This window comes from Rattus norvegicus, chromosome Y (assembly GCF_021556685.1).
Source record: "Rattus norvegicus strain SHRSP/BbbUtx chromosome Y, alternate assembly SHRSP_T2T, whole genome shotgun sequence".
Taxonomy (NCBI): Eukaryota; Metazoa; Chordata; class Mammalia; order Rodentia; family Muridae; genus Rattus; species Rattus norvegicus.
In genome coordinates, this window is record NC_141555.1 from 2,728,720 (window position 1) to 2,749,493 (window position 20,774).

The 20,774-nt window shown below is 35.3% G+C and overlaps 1 long non-coding RNA gene across 1 annotated transcript; it reads left to right on the forward strand.

Moving 5' to 3' along the window:
* The first annotated feature begins 2,068 nt into the window (after positions 1-2,068).
* On the forward strand, positions 2,069-3,782 carry LOC134484406 (uncharacterized). The gene is made up of 3 exons (XR_015647401.1): positions 2,069-2,248; positions 3,308-3,364; positions 3,562-3,782. It is a non-coding gene; the product is annotated as an uncharacterized LOC134484406 (long non-coding RNA).
* Positions 3,783-20,774: the final 16,992 nt, after the last annotated feature.

Below are 20,774 nucleotides of genomic sequence, written 5' to 3' on the forward strand. Positions count from 1 at the left end.
ATTCCAGGAAAACACAATCAAACAATTGAAGGAATTAAAAGTGGAAATAGAAGCAGTCAAGAAAGAACACATGGAAACAACCCTGGATATAGAAAACAAAAGGAAGATACAAGAAGTCCTAGATATACGCATCACCAACAGAATGCAGGATATAACAGAGAGAATTTCAGGAGCAGATGATTCCATAGAAATCATCGACTGAACTGTCAAAGATAATGTAAAGCGGAAAAAGCTACTGGTCCAAAACATACAGGAAATCCAAGACTCAATGAGAAGATCAAACCGAAGGATAATAGTATAGAAGAGAGTGAAGACTCCCAGCTCAAAGAACCAGTAAATATCTTCAAAATCATAGAAGAAAACTTCCCTAACCTAAAAAAGAGATACTGATTGGCATACAAGAAGCCTACAGAACTCCAAATAGATTGGACCAGAAAAGAAACATATCCCGACAAATAACAGTCAAAACACCAAATGCACAAAATAAAGAAAGAATATTAAAAGCAGTAAGGGAAAAAGTCAAGTAACATATAAAGGCAGACCTATTAGAATCATTCCAGACTTTTCGCCAGAGACTCTGTAAGCCAGAAGATCCTGGACTGATGTAATACAGACCCTAAGAGAACACAAATGCCAGCCCAGGTTACTGAATCCTGCAAAACTCTCAATAAACATAGATGGAGAAAACAAGATATTCCATGACAAAACCAAATTCACACAATAATTTTCTACAAATCCAGCACTACCAAGGATAATAAATGGTAAAGCCCAACATACGGAGGAACGCTACACCCTAGAAGAAGCAAGAAACTAACCGTCTAGGCAACAAAACAAAGAGAAGCAAAGCACACAAACATAACCTGACATCCAAATATGAATACAACAGGAAGCAATAATCACTATTTCTTAATATCTCTCAACATCAATGGCCTCAACTCCCCAATAAAAAGACATAGATTAACAAACTGGATACGCAACGAGGACCCTGCATTCTGCTGCCCACAGGAAACACACCCCAGAGACAAAGACAGACACTACCTCAGAGTGAAAGGCTGGAAAACAACTTTCCAAGCAAATGGTCGGAAGAAGCAAGCTGGAGTAGCCATTCTAATATCAAATAAAGTCAATTTTCAACTAAAAGTCATCAAAAAAGATAATGAAGGACACTTCATATCCATCAAAGGATAATTCACTAAGATGAACTCTCAATCCTAAATATCTATGCCCCAAATACAAGGGCACCTACATACGTAAAAGAAACCTTACTGAAGCTCAAAACACACATTGAAACTCACACAATAATAGTAGGAGATTTCAACACGCCACTCTCATCAATGGACAGATCAACGAAACAGAAATTAAAAAGAGACAAACGCAGACTAAGAGAAGTCGTGAATCAAATGGATTTAACAGATATTTATAGAACATTCTCCCCTAAAACAAAAGGATATACCTTCTTATCACCACCTCATGGTACTTTGTCCTAAACTGACTGTATATTCGGTCATAAAACAGGCCTCAACAGATATAGAAAGATAGAAAAAATTTCATGCGTCCTATCAGACCACCATGGTCTAAAGCTGTACACATATCCACTTCATCAATAAGTTCATGAATGTATCTAGGTTTCTAAAATATTCTTTATATTGTATTCTTTGTATAGATGAAAAATGTGTGTGTATGTTTGTGTGTGTGTGTGTGTGTGTGTGTGTTTCTTCATCTTTCTTGAGTCAATAGAATTCCATGAAATAAAGCAACTTTAAATTGCAAAACATTGAAAATATTTTTATGTTGCATTTTTGGGTAGTCTGTTTCTGACCTGTTGCCCATTTACCATCTTTTAGACTGTATCTCATAATCTCTTATTCTTGCTTTCTCTTTTAGATGTAGCCTGTCCTAGATTGAGTAAAGTTATATCCAGCCTTCATCTGATTTCCTGTGTACTAGACTAATTCAGCCAGTTGATTCAAGCATGATTATGAGGTCACTATTGTGTAAAATAATTCTATTTTATGACCTCACCAACAGTATATAAGGCCTGGCACAAGCAGTTCAGCCGGCTATCATAAGGCAGAGAACGAGCTATTAGGTTCTTTTCAAAGACTATTCTAAGTTTTTTTGTTACAACCAGTGTAACCAGATTCTAAATTAGTAAACGTAACAGAAAACTGACATGAACCTTGAATTCATATTTCTTGGCAGCATTGTGCTTGCAACCATTTTTGTATTCCTGAAGATTTTACTAGAGGTAAGCTGTATATAGGCAATTGTACTAACATTAACATAGGACAGAAAGTGATTGGGCAGATATTTGTAATTCCATGGAAATTCTGAAGGAACTACTGAAAGGAAAGAGTTGGTCACTTCGCGCACCATAGATCTGTTACACTTGATCCATTTCTTGTTTGAGATATAGAAGTTTCTAAACACTGTCTTCTATAATTGTTGAGTATAAAAAATTTTAAATTACTAATTATGTATTGAACTCTGTACAGAACCTCTGATTCAGCCTGCATTGATAAAAATACTTAAAGTACTTGTTACTCAGCATTATATTGTTTTAATATTCGGTGAATTCCCTTATTCCCTCTCTTTTGTAGAATGGTTTTTGTTTACTTCCTTTTTCCTCCTAAATATATGTTCTGTGTTATTGACCTAATGCCAGAAATGAAATGTGATAAACTATAAATAATGTAGGGTTTGCTAAATAGAAATCATCATGGCTCTATTAGGAAACTTAAATTGTTTTATCTCATATTTTTTTATTCACAAGATATGTTTTTGATTTTTTTATGTTGTTAGTGTTCTTTCTATAGACCATTTCCCTTTTGTATGCAATTTCAAGTTCCTTAATATATTGATTGTTGCTATTTATGAATATATTTTAGCACTTTATACAAATCTCTTCTTAGGTTGCAATTTTGTAGTTTATTTCTATCTTTCTTTTCACTCACATTCATCTAAAATATATAACATCACTTATAAAAATAACAACATTATAAAACATGGGATGCTTTCAAAATTCATTTTGTCCATACTTATTTCTTTGGGTATTTTTTGTTTGTTTGTTTTTTTGTTGGTTTGCTTTGGTTTTGTTTCCTTTGATTTATCTTTGATTTTATACTTTGTTTTTTGGCTTTTTTAATTTATTTATTTATATTTGTTTTGTTTTTTTATTTTCCTATTGCAGATTTTCAACATTCTCTCAGTTTGCTTTTGGAAATTTGACATTAATTTCAATTTTACTCATATCCAATTTTTGTTTATGTGCTTTCTTTTGCTTGCAACAACTGAAATGCAACTGAAGGATACTTTGCCATAAAGATAACAGACATTGCTGGAGAATACCGCTGAAGTTCTCTAGGTAAGAGATTTCAAACTGGCCTCAATTTTTTTTTTCAGTCTATGCTTCCCCAAGTAGTACATATCTATGTTGCTCTTTCACAGATTGCTATTTGTATCTCTTAGGTAATTATGTTCATTGTCAAACAGAAGTTATTATGAGCATGATCACAAATGTCTAGGTTCCATATATAAATGAAAATGTCATTTCTTTTACAGATAACACTATATGAATGGCCACCAAAGTTAACATCTCGTATAGCTGTAAGGACAACACCTTCTATGTAAAACAAGAACGATGCTGTGACTCTTCTGGTGAACAATTTCAATCATATTATGGTGACTACATCCCATATTCAATACCCATGTTCAGGCAAATTGTAGTTCATCTGGACATCGTAGAATGATTACTGGCTCGAATAAAGAAAAATAAAATCCTATCTGTGAGAAACCCATTATTCCACTTAAATGCTAAGCAGATACATACTATGGATGTCAGAATAGACACAGTGTAACCAGTCAATAAATTGTTGAAATAAGAAAACACATTTTTTGTAAATGATTATTAGATTTTTTAAAATCATTCTTATTGTTTAATATTTTTATAGTCCAATTATCCATTCAAATTCTACCATCTGAGATTTCCTCATCCTGTCTTCAAGAGGTTTTCCCCATGTAACATTCACCACACCTTTCCTTTCCTATTCCTGAGGCTTTCAGTCTATTAAGGGTAATTTGTGTCTTATCTCATTGTGGCAAGATAAGCAGTACTCTGCTTTGTGTGTATTGATTTTGTCATGTACTGTACCAGATGCCTGGTGAATGGCTCCAAGTCTGAAAGATATTGTGTATACAAGTTAATTGAGAGCACTCAGTAATGAGATAACTCTCCTTTTCTGCTTAAATGGATTTTTCATTAATTCAACCAAAGTTGTTCCCACATTGAATTTGTGGGGTATAAATTATCTGCAGTTATCACAGTAAGTCACTTGTTAGGTCTGGGTCTGTCAGTGTATAGCAAAGGTAGCCTCCTGTCTTTATCAAGGTATAGCATCAGTTAGAGAGTCAGGAGTCAGAGCCTTCTCTCGAGTTCTATCTTCATTGGAGCTTGCTACTGAACATCATTTGCTTCAGCCTCTTCTACATTACGGTATCTGCAGTTTATTTATTTCTAATTGTTTGTTTTTTGTGGAGGATTGAATTTGGCTTCACTCACGGTATGATGTGATGAACACATGAAACATGAGAGGTAACCAGTCATGAGACAGAATTTAGATTATAATTAATGGGTTGTTTCAGTGGTGAACTAATTCAGAGAAGAGCGTACCTATATGAACAAGTTATTATTAAACTTGTTTTGATTCTGAGTCTTATTTCTGGGAGCATGGTATTGAAAAATAAGACTTGATTTCTACAGATTGTAGAGAAGAATCTAGCTTCATGTCTAAATGTCCAGAGTTTAAAGTTTACAGGTTATCCACTAACTTATTTGGTGGAGACCATTCTAAGGCAGAAGAGCTTTTGGCTTCTTCAGACCTGTTTACAGCCTGTGGAAGGGTCACAGTAAAACAAAACCATAACAATTTAGAAACAAAGGCATTTTGAAACGTGCGGTTTGCCCAAAAGAATAGAATACAATGAAGCTAAATTTACAATCAAGACAGTAGCTGAGGAGGGGCCATAACTGTTACAGAGAAAATCTGGGCACAGTTCTCAGAAAAGAGAAAACCACTATAATGTCAATGCCTTCCATCAATCTCCAAAAAGTGGAAAGCAATGTGGAAGGAGTGTGCGTGAACTTAGAATGCCGTTGTGGGGGTTTCCTGGTTTCCTCCAAGGGTCCTGCTACCCCAGAAAAGTGACACAGCTGTTCTGCAAGGAAGCCAGGTTACCTTTCACACTGGCAGCAGAAATTAGCCGAATCACGCACATGTTCATATTCTGCAGGTTAGAAATAAGTAGGAGTGGGTAGGTAATGGAAAATTGCACAATAGTAGCAGAAAGCACCAAAGACAAATTGTGTGTTTGCAGAATATTCCCTGCAAGGGGACATTAAAATCAATATGTGCAGCTCCGAAATGAAAAACAACTGTGCAAATAGTACCCACAGATGTTGGAGAAGCCAAGTCCATAAGATGTCCACCAAGCAAAGTTTCCTGCATTGAACAAATGTGGCCTAAGGAAGAGGCTTTTTATTCTCACAAGAAAAGAGATCTTTGCTGAACTGTTAAATACATCAGGGTTCCTAGAACTGTATATGAAGACGAAAGATGTATTGTATATTTTCGTCTTGTTTAGATACGTTTTGCTATGACTCTACTCTTCCTCTAAATGTCAAATATATTTATATATTTGGGAGTATGAAACTTTATTTTACAAGTTCACAATCAACATGTAGCTTGCAATATTTTTCCTGGATTTTTTTTCTACTTACAGTACAAATGTTATCACCTTTCACAGATTACTGTTCAGAAAACACATATCCAATCCCCCTTCACTTTTATCTATGACAGTGTTCCTTTACCAAAACACCCATCTTTTCCTTCTTCTCACGCTGATATTTCCCTACACAAGGGCATCTACCCTTTTCAGAACCCAGGAATTCACCTAGAGTGAAGATCAACAGGGCCAACTTCTTGTACACATGGAGGTTTAGTCACATGTCTCTCCTGTGTGCTTTTTGGATGTTAATTTAGTTCCAGAGAACACTGGTTAGTTGTTACTTTGTTTTTATACTTTGGATCCTCTATTCCTTTACATCCTCCAATGAGCACCATATTTTCAGTTCAAATACTGAGTGTGAACATTTGCCTTTCTACAATTCACACTGTGACAGTGCCCCTCAGGAAAAAGCTCTGTCAGACACCTCTCAACATGCACTTCTTGGTATGAACAGTGTTAATTATAAGTGCCTCACCCTCAGGTGGGGCAGACCCTAGAGGGCCATTCTTTCAGTATCTACTCCAAACATTGTCTCCATATCTCTTCCTATGAATATTTTTCTCTGCCTCTTCTAAAAAAGATTGAAACATCCATCATTGTTTAGCCATCATTCTTCTTGAGCTTCAGGTAGTCTGTGACTTTATTTTAGGTTATCCATGTTTTTGGACTAATATTCCCTTATCAGTGACTTCACACCACAACTACTTTTTGTTTGTGTGCATTTGTATGATTGATTTACTTTGCTCAGCATATTTTCTAGCTACATCTTCTTGTTTATGAATTTCATGAAGTCATTGTTTTAAATTCAAGTACTCCATTTTGTAAATGAAAATATTTTCTTTATATGATACCCTGTTGAAGTATATCTTGGTACTCTCCAGGTTCTGGCTATGTGTGTTAGTTATATGTTTCAACATCTTTTAGTCATATGTCCAGGACTGGTATTGATTCATTTTAAGGTAGTACTACATCAAATATTCTTGGGAATATTAAGGGAGATTTCAAGAGTGACTGTATCATCTTGCAATCAAATCTACAATGTAAGAGTGTTCCTCTTTCTCTACATCCTTGCCTGTATCTGTTATATCCTGAGTTTTAGCCACACTGTCGGGTATAAAGTGGAATATTAGGGTAGTTTTGATTCTCATTTTTCATATGACTAAAGATATTGAACTTTTCTTTAGGCACTTCTCCACCATTTTATATTCTTCAACTGAGAATTTGTTGTTTAAATATGTATCCTAATTTTTAATTACTTGCTTTTACTGGGGTCTAACTTCTGGAGTTTTTGTATATATTAGATATTAGCTGTCTTTCACACGTAGGATTGGAGAAGATCTGTTTGCAATCTGTGGGTTGTTGTTTTGTCCTAATGGGAGTTTCCTTTGTCTTACAGAAGCTTTGCAGGTTTATGATGTCCCATTCGTTAAATCTTGATATTAGTGCATAAGACATTGGTGTTCTATTTGGAAAATGTCCCAAGTGACCACTTGTTTAAGTTTCTTCCCCAATTTCTCTTCTTTTCATTTGAGTGTATCTGATTTGATATGTAGGACCTTGGTCCACTTGGATTTAAGTTTTGTAGAAAGAGGTAAGAATGGGAAGATTTACATTCTTTACATGCTGATCTCCAGTTGAATCAGCATCATTTGTTGAAAATGCTATTTTCTTTCCACTGAATAGTTTTAGTCCTTCATTCAAAGATCAAGTGACCAAAGACGTGTCAGTACATTTCTGGGTCTTCAATTTTATTCCAATGATTGAACAGCCTGTCTCTGTTCAATTACAATTCATTTTATATCACTGTTGCTCTACAATATAACATTATTTCATGAATGGCGATTCTTCCCTGAAGTTCTTTTGATGTTCATGACAGATTTTGATATCATGCTTTTTTCTTTTTCTTTTCTTTTGTCATTCAAAATGAATTTGAAAAATTTTCTTTCTAACTCTATGAAAAAAATGAAGTGGTATTTGGATGGCATTTTCTTTGAATCTGGAGATTGCTTTTGACAAGTTGTCCATTTTTCCAATATTTATCCTGCCCATCCAGAAACATGGGATATCTCTCCATCTTCTAAGATCTTCAATTTCTTCGACAGAAACTTGAACTCCTTCTCATACAGATTTTTCACTTACTTATGTACAGTGCCAATGAGATTTTTTTTTATCCTTTGTGACTGTAGAAAAAAATGTCATTTCCATAATTTCTTTTCAGCTTGTTTAACCTTTGAGAAGAGGAAGGCAAATGATTTATGTTAGGTAATGTATCTAGTGACTTTGCTGAAATGTTTATCAGATTAGTAGGTTTCTGGTAAAACCTTTTGAGCACTTAAGTATACTTTCATATCGTCAGCAAAGACTGATATTTTAACTTTTTCCTTTCTTATTTGTTTCCCTTTGACCTCCTTTAGCTGTTAGATTGCTTTGACTCCAATACTATTTGAATAAGTAGGAGGAAATGGGCAGGCTTCTCTAGGTTTATATTTTTGTGTGATTTCTATAAGATTCTCACCATTTAGTTTGTCTACTGGTTCCCTCTATATTGCTTATCCAATGTTTAGATATAGGCTTTGAATTGCTAGTATTTCCATGAATATTAACGTGTAAATGTGTTGAAATATATCAAATGATTTCTTAGCATCTAATAAGATGACCATGTGTCTTTTACCCTCTTTCAGTTTGTTTATATAGTAGATTATGATGGTGGATTTCTGTGTATTGAACCATCACTGCCTCACTGGGAAGATGTCTACTGGATCATTATGGATGATCACTTTGACATTTTCATGGATTCTGTTTGATAATATTTTATTGACTGATTTTTATTTGACATTCATAAGGGATATTAGTATTAAAATCTCTTACATTATTGGGCCTTTTTTGGTGTGGGTATAAACATGATTGTTGCTTCATAGCCGTATTTGAGTAGTCTTCCTTTTGTTTCTATTTTATGAAGTAGTTTGGACAGTTATATTTACATGTTCTATGAAGGTCTGACAGGAATATATATATATATATATATATATATGCATGTATACATATATATCTATATATACACACACACATATATGTGTGTATATATATATGTATATATATATTCATATAGATATAGATAGATAGATAGATAGATAGATAGATAGATAGATATATAATATATACCACTACTTGTTTGATTTCATCCCAGAGTTTGTTTTTCATCTGTGGTGTATACTTTTTGTTGTTCTTTCTTTTCATGATGTATCCAGTTTTTGTCTGTTTGTTTTTCTTTCTCTTTTTTGTTTTTGTTTTTTTTTTTTTTTTTTTTTTTTTTTTTTTGATGGGGGAACACAGATCTATGAGTTGTAATCTTAGAACCGTTTTCATAATGTCACATAAGTTTGGATCTCTTTTGCTACATTTTAAACAAATTCTAAAAAGTCGTTAAATTCTTTTTTATTTCTACTTGACCGAGTTATCATGGAGTAGAGCATTGTTCACCTTCCCGCTATATGTGAGATTTCTGTAATTTTTGTTGTTGTTGAAAACTGGATTTAGTATGTGGTGATCTGAAATTATGCTTGGAAGTACTTTAACATTTTTTTATCCTTTGAGTCTTGTTTTGTGAACAATTGTATGATCAATTATATAGAAGCCATCATGAGGTGCTTAGAGAGTATCTTTTTTGTTTGTTTGTTTGTTTTTTGGATATACTTTGTTTTTTGGTTATATCTTGCTTTTATTTTTTAATGAAATATTGTACAGTTATCTGTTACATCCATTTGGTTCATAACCTCTTCTCATTTCTCTATGTTTTTTATTTTCTGTTTCCAAGATCTGTTCATTGATGAAGAATGTGATATCAAAATCTTCCACTATCATTGTGATTGTTTCCTTGTATGCTTTCAGCTTTTATAAGGTTTCTTTTATGAATGTAGGTGCCTTTGTATTTGAAGAATAAATAATCAGGGTTCAGTGTTTATTATATTTGTTCTTAATTTGATAAATAGGAGGTGTCTTTTTCTTATAACCTTTGGGTGGAGGTTGATATTATTTGATATTAGAATGGCTAGTCCTGGTAGGTGTCTTGGGACTAATTACTCGGAATATTGTTTTCTATCCTATTTCTCTTAGGTAATGCCCCTTTTGTAACTAAGGTGTGTTTCCAAATGCTTCATAATGCTGAGTGCTTTTTACATATTTAGTCTTTATGTGTATATCTTTTTAATGGGGAAGAAGAACATTGATATTAAGAGATATTTAAAATTGATTTTTAAAAGTAAATGTATATTTATTATTTGTGTGACTCCTTTTGTTTCAAGCAGATTTCTTACTTGCTTTTTCTAGGGTGTAGTTTCCCTTCTTATGTTGGAATTTTTCATCAATTATTATTTGTAGGACTTGATTTGTAGAAAGATATTGTGTAAATTTGGTTTTCTCATAAAATATCTTGGTTTCTCCAACTAAGTTAATTTCCAATTTTGCTGCATATAGTAGACTGGGCTGGCATTTGTGTTCTCTGAGAGTCTGTATGACATCTGTCCAGGATCCTCTGGCTCTCATAGTCTTTGGTGAGAATTCTGGTTTAATTCTTATGGGCCTGCTTTTACACGTCACTTGCTTGACCTTTTTCCATTTCTATTTCAATACTCTTTCTTTGGTTTGTGCATTTGGTGTTTTAAGTGTTATGTGATGGTTTTTATTTCTCTTCGGGATCAATCTATTTGGAGTTCTATAGCTTTCTTGTATGTTTATGGGCATCTCTTATTTAAGTTTTGAAACTGTTCTTGTATGATTTTGTTAGAGATAGTTACTGGGCCTTTAATTTGGAACTCTTAAGTTTCTTCTCTACCTATTATCCTTATGTTTGATTTTCTTATTCTGTCCTGGATTTCTTGGATGATTTGGGACAGGAGCCTTTTGACTTTTAGATCAATGTTTAGGGTTGTATCAAGTTTTCTATGGTATGTTCTCCTCCTGAGATTCTCTTCTGTTCTTGTATTCTGTTTGTGATGCCTCAGTCTATGACTGCGGATCTCTGCTAATGTCTGCGGATCTTTTGTATCTCCTGGTTTGTATACCCTTTTGCATTCTTTATTGTTTCTATTTCTATTTTTATATCCTGGACGGTTTTCTTTAATTGCTCTGAAACTTGGGTTGTGTTTCCCTTTAATGCTTTCAGTGATTTTTGTGTTTCCTCATGAACCTCTTCTACTCATTTATTTGTGTTGTCTGGCATTTCTTAAGGGAGTTATTTATTTCCTTCTTAAAGACGTCAATCAGCATCATAAAATGTGAGTTTAAATCAAAATCTTGCTTTTCTGGTGTTTGGATTCCAGTATTTTCTTTGATAGGAGAATTGGACTCTGATGATTCGAAGTAGTCTTGGATTCTGTTTCTAACTTTCCTGCACTTGCCCCTAGCTATTGACTTGTCTCTGTTGTTTGCTTATCTTGGTGTTTCTGAGAGTCACTTGATCTTCCTATAGGACTCTGTGTCAGCACTCTTTAATACTGTTTTCCTGTTTTTTTCTGTCTTTTCTGAGAACAGGAACACTGATGTCAAGTCTGTAGCAACTCCTGGTTACTATTTGTTCAGCTCTAGATGCAGGAAGGGAGCAGAAGGGTCCTGCCCCTTGTTGCTCCAAGTTCTTGAGCCAAGGGACACAGTTGGCCTCAGGAAATTCCCTCTTGTGTCTTGAATGATGACACCCTTTATTTCCCAGGAGTGTCCCCACTTCTGAAGTTCAAGCTATCTCCTCCAAGGTCTTTTGGTGAAGGTAGTTGGTTGTCCAGTTTAGTTCAGTCCTGGGCACAGTACTGAACCACAGGTAATAGCAATTGGCTCTCTCCGTATTCGTATTCCATATTGCAGAGTCACTGCGCAGTTTGCCCATGGAACAGGGATGTGGGCAGAGGCGTCCAGAAGTGGCAGTCTGTCCTATGGAGTATTGGTGCCTGAGGAGCTCTTTTAATGAGTTTTGCTTTAAATGTTTTAATTTTCAAAACTGTTGCAGTTTTAATTTTGTTGAATATAATGGTGCTAGAAAATCTGTTTGAGATAGTTTGAAAAATAGCATGCCTTAACAAAAGAAAGAAAGAAAAAAGACGCACTATTGTAGTGAAGAGAGTTTTCTGGCCCAAGTACCTAAATTTTTTCAGAAAACAAGACTGTGGCCCAATCTCGCGTTCCCTGCCTCCAGCTCACTGCTCCCAAACCCCATGGAAGAGAGAGCTCACCGCCGAGAAAAGTGGGTACTCCTTAGACTGCAGAGAGGAAGATTCCACTAACACTGCACAACCCTGCCCACATCCTTGGCACAAGGTGAACTATATATGGCCCCTGGCTTCCCTTGGATAAGGGCACAGGGGCAGCGGGGCTGCTGTATCTGAGACACCAATGGAACCTGAAGGGACTGAATGGATCAACAGTTCTCTGCACCCAAATCCTGTGGGCGGGAGAGCTAAACCCTCAGAGAGACAGACATGCCTGGGAAACCAGAAGAGACTACACTCTGCCCACATTACTGATTCCAGAGGAAAACACAAAACGCCATCTGGAACCAGGCCTGGTGCACTGAAGCTCCCAAAAAGGGTGGCGCAGATCTTCCTGGTTTCTGCCCCGCAGAGAGCTCATAAGCAACACCCCATGAGCAAACTTGAGCCTTGGGACAACAGGCAAGTCACACCTTCCTGCTCCAAGGGACCTGCCTGGTTAACTCAAGACACATGGCTACAGGAACAGCTGAAGAGCTGTAGAGAGGAAAAAATACACGCCCAAAAGCAGAGCACTCTGTTCCCGTAACTAGCTGAAAGAAAACAGGTAAACAGATCAACCGCACTGCTGACACACAGGCTTATAGGACAGTCTAGTCACTGTCAGAAATAGCAGGACAAAGTAACACTAGAGATAATCTGATGGCGAGAGGCAAGCGCAGGAATCCAAGCAACAGAAACCAAGACGATATGGCATTATCGGAGCTCAATCTCCCACCAAAGCAAACAAGGAATATCCAAACACACCAGAAAAGCAAGAGGTAGTTTCAAAACCATATTTTATCATGATGCTGGAGGACTTCAAGAAAGACATGAAGAACTCTCTTAGAGAAACACAGGAAAACATAAATAAACATGTAGAATCCTACAGAGAGGAATCACAGAAATCCCTGAAAGAATTCCAGGAAAACACAATCATACAATTGAAGGAATTAAAAATGGAAATAGAAGCAGTCAATAAAGAACACAGGGAAACAACCCTGGATATAGAAAAGAAAAGGAAGAGACATGAAGTCATAGATACACGCATCACCAACAGAATACAAGAGATAGAAGAGAGAATTTCAGGAGCACAAGATTCCATAGAAATCATCGACTCAATTTTCAAAGATAATGTAAAGCGGAAAAAGCTACTGTTCCAAATCATAGAGGAAATCCAGGATTCAATGAGATCAAACCTAAGGATTATAGGTATAGAAGAGAGTGAAGAATCCCAGCACAAAGGACCAGTAAATATCTTCAACAAAATCATAGAAGAAAACTTCACTAACCTAAAAAAGCGATACCCATAGGTATACAAGTATCCTAAAGAACTCCAAATAGATTTGACCAGAAAAGAAACACCTCCCGACACATAATAGTCAAAACACCAAATACACAAAATAAAGAAAGAATATTAAAAGCAGTAAGGGAAAAAGGTCAAGCAACATATAAAGGCAGACTTATCAGAATCACACCAGACTTTTTGCCAGAGGCTATGAAAGCTGAAGATCCTGGACAGATGTCATTCAGACCCTAAGAGAACACAAATGCCAGCCCAGGTTACTGTATACCTGCAAAACTCTCAATTAACATAGATGGAGAAAACAAGATATTCCATGACAAAACCAAATTCCTACAATATCTTTCTACAAATCCAGCACTACAAAGGATAATAAATGGTAAAGCCCAACTTAGGAGGCAAGCTACACCCTTGAAGAAGCAAGAAACTAATCGTCTAGGCAACAAAACAAAGAGAAGCAAAGCACACAAACATAACCTGACATCCAAATATGAATACAACAGGAAGCAATAATCACTATTTCTTAATATCTCTCAACATCAAGGGTCTCTACTGCCCAAAAAAAGTCATAGATTAACGAACTGGATACGCAATGAGGACCCTGCATTCTGCTGCCTACAGGAAACACACCCCAGAGACAAAGACAGACACTACCTCAGTATGAAAGGCTGGAAATCATCTTTCCAAGCAAATGGTCAGAAGAAGCAAGCTGGAGTAGCCATTCTAATATCAAATAAAATCAATTTTCAACTAAATGTCATAAAAAAAGATAACGAAGGACACTTCATATCCATCAAAGGAAAAATCCACCAAGATGAACTCTCAATCCTAAATATCTATGCCCCAAATACAAGGGCACCTACATACGTAAAAGAAACCTTACTAAAGCTCAAACACCCATTGAACCTCACACAATAATAGTAGGAGATTTCAACACGCCAATCTCATCAATGGACACATCAAGGAAACAGAAATTAAACAGAGACATACACAGACTAAGAGAAGTCGGGAATCAAATGGACTTAACAGATATTTATACAAGATTGTCCCCTAAAACAAAAGGATATATCTTCTTCTCACCACCTCATGGTACTTTGTCCAAAACTGACTGTATAATCGATCATAAAACAGTCCTCAACAGGTACAGAAAGAGAGAAATAATCCCATGCGTCCTATCAGACCACCACAGGCTAAAGCTGTACACATATCCACTTCATCAATATGTTCATGAAGGTATCTCGGTTTTGAAAATATTCTTTATATTGTATTCTTTGTGTAGATGAAAAATGTGTGTGTATGTGTTTGTGTGTGTGTGTGTGTGTGAGTGTGTTTATTCATCTTACTTGAGTCAATAGAATTCCATGAAATAAAGCAACTTTAAATTGCAAAACATTGTTAATATTTTTATGTTGCATTTTTGGTTAGTCTGTTTATGACCTGTTGCCCATTTATCATCTTTTAGACTGTATCTCATAATCTCTTATTCTTGCTTTCTCTTTTAGATGTATCCTGTCCTAGATTGCGTAAAGTTATATCAAGCGATCATCTGATTTCCTGTGTACTAGACTAATTCAAGCAGTTGATTGTAGAGTGATTCTGAGGTCACTCTTGTGTAAAAAAAAATCCTATTTTATGACCGCACCAACAGTGTATAAGGCCTGGCACAAGCAATTCAGGCAGCTATCATAAGGCAGATCACGAGCTATTAGGTTCTTTTCAAAGACTATTCTATGTTTTTTGTTACAACTGCTGTTACCAGATTCTAAATTAGTAAACGTAACAGAAAACTGCCATGAACCTTGAATTCATATTTCTTGGCAGCATTGTGCTTGCAACCATTTTTGTCTTCCTGAAGATTTTACTAGAGGTAAGCTGTATATAGGCAATTGTACTAACATTAACATAGGACAGAAAGTGTTTTGGCAGATATTTGTAAATCCATGGAAATTCTGAAGGAACTACTGAAAGGAAAGAATTGTTCCCTTCGCGCACCATAGATCTGTTACACTTGATCCATTTCTGTTTGAGATTTAGAAGTTTCTAATCACTGTCTTCTATAATTGTTGAGTATAAAAAATTTTAAATTACAAATTATGTATTGAACTCTGAACCGAACCTCTGATTCAGCCTGCATTGATAAAAATACTTAAAGTACTTGTTACTCAGCATTATATTGTTTTAATATTCGGTGAATTCCCTTATTCCCTCTCTTTTGTAGAATGGTTTTTGTTTACTTCCTTTTTCCTCCTAAATATATGTTCTGTGTTATTGACCTAATGTCAGAAATGAAATGTGATAAACTATAAATAATGTAGGGTTTGCTAAATAGAAATCATCATGGCTCTATTAGGAAACTTAAATGGTTTTATCTCATATTTTTTTTATTCTGAGTATATAGTTTTGATATTTTTATGTTGTTAGTGTTCTTTCTATAGACAATTTCCTTTTTGTATGTAATTTCAAGTGCCTTCATAAATTGATTGTTGCTATTAATGAATATATTTTAGCCCTTTTATACAATCTCTTTTTAGATTGCAATTTTGTAGTTTATTTCTATTTTTCTTTTCACTCACATTCATCTAAAATATGTAACGTCAGTATACGAAAAATAACAACATTATAAACATGGGGTGGTGTTAAAATTCATTTTCTCCATTTTTATATCTTGGGGTATTTTTTGTTTGTTTGTTCGTTTGTTGGTTTGCTTCCGTTTTTTTTTTTTTTTTTTCATGATTGAGCTTTGACTTCATCCTTAGTTTTTTGGCTTTTGTTTTTATTTTAATTTATTTTTTGTTTTGTTTTGTTTACTTTCCTATTGCAGATTTTCAACATTCTCTCTGTTTGATTTTGGAAATTTGACACTAATTTCAATTTTATTCACATCCAATTGTTGTGTATATGCTGTCTTTTGCTTGTATCAACTGTAATGCAACTGAAGGATACTTAGCCAAAAAGATCAAGGACATTGCTGGAGAATACCGCTGAAATTCTCTAGGTAAGACATTTCAAACTGGCCTCAATTTTTTTTTTATTCAGTCTATGCTTCCCCAAGTAGTACATGTCTATGTTGCTCTTACACAAATTGCTATTCATATCTCTTAGGTAATTATGTTCATTAATAAATAGTAGTTATTATGAGCATGATCACAAATGTCTAGGTTCCATATATAAATGAAAATGTCATTTCTTTTACAGATAACACTATATGAATGGCCACCAAAGTTAACATCTCGTATAGCTGTAAGGACAACACCTTCTATGTAAAACAAGAACGATGCTGTGACTCTTCTGGTGAACAATTTCAATCATATTATGGTGACTACATCCCATATTCAATACCCATGTTCAGGCAAATTGTAGTTCATCTGGACATCGTAGAATGACTACTGGCTCGAATAAAGAAAAATAAAGTGCTATCTGTGAGAAACCCATTATTCCACTTAAATGCTAAGCAGATACATACTATGGATGTCACAATAGACACAGTGTAACCAGTCAATAAATTGTTGAAATAAGAAAACACATTTTTTGTAAATGATTATTAGACTTTTTAAAATCATTCTTATTGTTTAATATTTTTATAGTCCAATTATCCTTTCAAATTCTACCATCTGCGTGTTCCTCATCCTGTCTACAAGAGGTTTTCCCATCTAACATCCACCACACCTTTACTCTCCTATTCCTGAGGCTTTACGTCTATTGAGGGTAATTTGTGTCTTATCTCATTGTGGCAAGACAAGCAGTACTCTGCTTTGTGTATATAGATTTTTCATGTACTGTACCAGCGCTGCATGGTGAATGGGTCAAAGTCTTAAAGATATTGTTGTATTCAAGTTAATTGAGAGCACTCATCTTCAATGAGATAATTCTCCTTTGCTGCTTAAATGGATTTTTCATTAATTCAACCACAGTTGTCCCCATATTGTGTTTGTGGGGTATCAATTATCTACAGTTGTCACAGTCAATCACTTGGTAGGTCTGGGTCTGTCATTGTATAGCAAAGGTAGCCTCCTGTCTTTATCAAGAGTATAGCATCAGTTAGAGAGTCAGGATTCGGGGCCTTCTCTCGAGTTCTATCTTCATTGGAGCTTGTTACTGAACATCATTAGCTTCACCCTCTTCTAAATTATGGTATCTGCAGTTTATTTATTTCTAATTGTTTGTTTTTTGTGGTGGGGTTGAATTTGGCTTCACTCAAAGTATGAGGTGATGGACACATGAAACATGAGAGGTAACCGGTCATGAGACAGAATTTATATTATAATTAATGGGTTGTTTTAGTGGCGAACTATTCAGAGAAGAGCGTACCTATATGAACAAGTTATTATTAAACTTGTTTTGAGTCTGAGTCTTATTTCTGGGAGCATGGTATTGAAAAATAATACTTGATTTCTACAGATTCTAGAGAAGAATCTAGCTTCATGTCTAAATGTCCAGAGTTTAATGTTTAAAGGTTATCCACTAACTTATTTGGTGGAGACCATTCTAAAGCAGAAGAGCTTTTGGCTGCAGCAGACCTGTTTACAGCCTGTGGAAGGGTCAAGGTAAAACAAAACCAAAACAATTTAGAAACAAAGGCATTTTGAAATGTGCAGTTTCCCAAAAAGAATAGAGTACAATGAAGCTAAATTTACAGTCAAGACAGTAGCAGAAGAGAGGCCGTAACTGTATCAGAGAAAATCTGGGCACAGTTCTCAGAAAAGAGAAAACCACTATAATGTCAGTGCCTTCCCTCAAATTCAAAAAAGTGGAAAGCATTGTGGAAGGAGTACGCCTGAACTTAGAATGCAATTGTGGGGGTTTCCTGGTTTCCTCCGGGGCCTGCTACCCCAGAAAGTGATACAGCTATTGTCCAAGGAGGCCAGGCTACCTTTCACACTGGCAGCAGAAATTAGCAGAATCACACACATGTTCATATATTGCAGGTAAGAAATAAGTAGGAGTGGGTAGGTAATGGAAAATTGCACCATAGTAGCAGAAAGCACCAAAGAAAATTGAGTGTTTTCAGAATATTCCCTACAAAAGGACATTAATATCAAGGTGTGGAGCTCAGAAATTAAAAGCTACTGTGCAAAGAGTACCCACAGACATTGGAGAAGCCAAATCCATAAGATGTCCATCAAGCAAAGTTTCCTGCATTGAGCAAATGTGGCCTAAGGAAGAGGCTCTTTATTCTCACAAGAAAAGAGATCTTTGCTGAACTGTTAAATACATCAGGGTTCCCAGAATTGTATATGATGATGAAAGATGTATTGTATAATTTGGTCTTGTTTGGATATGTTTTGCTATGACTCTACTCTTCCTCTAAATGTCAAATATATTTATATATTTGGGAGTATGAAACTTTATTTTACAAGTTCACAATCAACATGATGCTTGCAATATTTTTCCTGGATTTTTTTTCTACTTACAGTACAAATGTTATCACCTTTCGCAGATTACTGTTCAGAAAACACATATCCAATCCCCCTTCACTTTTATCTATGACAGTGTTCCTTTACCAAAACACCCATCTTTTCCTTTTTCTCACGCTGATATTTCCCTACACAAGGGCATCTACCCTTTTCAGGACTCAGGAATTCACCTAGAGTGAAGATCAACAGGGCCATCTTCTGCTACACATGGAGGTTTAGTCACCTGTCTCCCCTGTGTGCTTTTTGGATGGTGATTTAGTTCCAGAGAACACTGGTTAGTTGGTACTTTGTTTTTATCCTTTGGATCCTTCATATCTTTACGTCCTACAATGAGCACCATATTTTCAGTTCAAATACTGAGTGTGAACATTTGTCTTTCTACAATTCACACTGTGACAGTGCCTCTCAGAAAAAGCTCTGTCAGGCACCTCTCAACATGCACTTCTTGGTATGAACAGTGTTACATATAAGTGCCTCACCCTCAGGTGGGGCAGACTCTAAAGGGCCATTCTTTCAGGATCTATGCCAAACATTGTCTCCATATCTCTTCCTATGAATATTTTTCTTTGCCTCTTCTATAAAAGATTAAAACATCCATCATTGTTTAGCCATCCTTTTTCTTTAGCTTCAGGTAGTCTGTGATTTTATTTTAGGTTATCCATGTTTTTGGACTAATATTCCCTTATCTGTGACTTCACACCACAACTACTTTTTGTTTGTGTGCATGTGTATGATTGATTTACTTTGCTCAGCATATTTTCTAGCTACATCTTCTTGTTTATGAATTTCATGAAGTCATTGTTTTAAATTATAGTACTCCATTTTGTAAATGACAATATTTTCTGTATCTGGTACCCTCTTGAAGTATATCTTGGTACTTTCCTGGTTCTGGCTATGTGTGTTTGTTATATGTTTCAATATCTTTTGGTCATATGTCCAGGACTGGTATTGGTTGGTTTTAAGGTAGTACTCCATCAAATATTCTAGGGAATATTAAGGGAGATTTCAAGAGTGGCTGTATCATCTTGCAATCAACCGTACAATGTAAGAGTGTTCCTCTTTCTCTACATCCTTGTCTGTATCTGTTATATCCTGTGTTTTAGCAACTCTGTCTGGTATAAAGTGGAATATTAGGGTAGTTTTGATTCTCATTTTTCTGATGACTAAAAATATTGAACTTTTCTTTAGGTACTTCTCCACCATTTTATATTCTTCACCTGAGAATTTGTTGTGTAAATATGTATCCTAATTTTTAATTACTTGCTTTTACTGGGGTCTAACTTCTTGAGTTCTTATATATATTAGATATTAGCTGTCTTTCACACGTAGGATTGGAGAAGATCTTTTTGCAATCTGTGGGTTGTTGTTTTGTCCTATTGGGATTTTCCTTTGTCTTACAGAAGCTTTGCAGGTTTATGATGTCCCATTCGTTAAATCTTGATATTAGTGCATAAGACATTGGTGTTCTATTTGCAAAATGTCCCAAGTGACCACTTGTTTAAGTTTCTTCCCCAATTTCTCTTCTTTTCATTTGATTGCATCTGATTTGATATGTAGGACCTTGGTCCACTTGGAGTTAATCTTTGTTGAACGAGATAAGAATGGGAAGATTTACATTCTTTATATGCTGATCTCCAGTTGAATCAGCAGCATTTGTTGAAAATGCTATCTTCTTTTCACTGAATAGTTTTAGTCCTTCATTCTAAGATCAAGTGACCGAAGATGTGTCAGTACATTTCAGGGTCTTAAATTCTATTCCACTGATTGAACAGCCTGTCTCTATACCATTACCATACAGATTATATCACTGTTGCTCTACAATATATCGTTATTTCATGAATGGCGATTCTCCCCAGAAGTTCTTTCGATGTTCATGACAGATATTGATATCCTGCTTTCTTCTTTTTCTTTTCTTTTGTCATTCAAAATGAATTTGAAAAATTTTCTTTCTAACTCTATGAAAAAAAATGAAGTGGTATTTTGATGGCATTTTCATTGAATCTGGAGATTGCTTTTGACAAGTTGTCCATTTTTCCAATA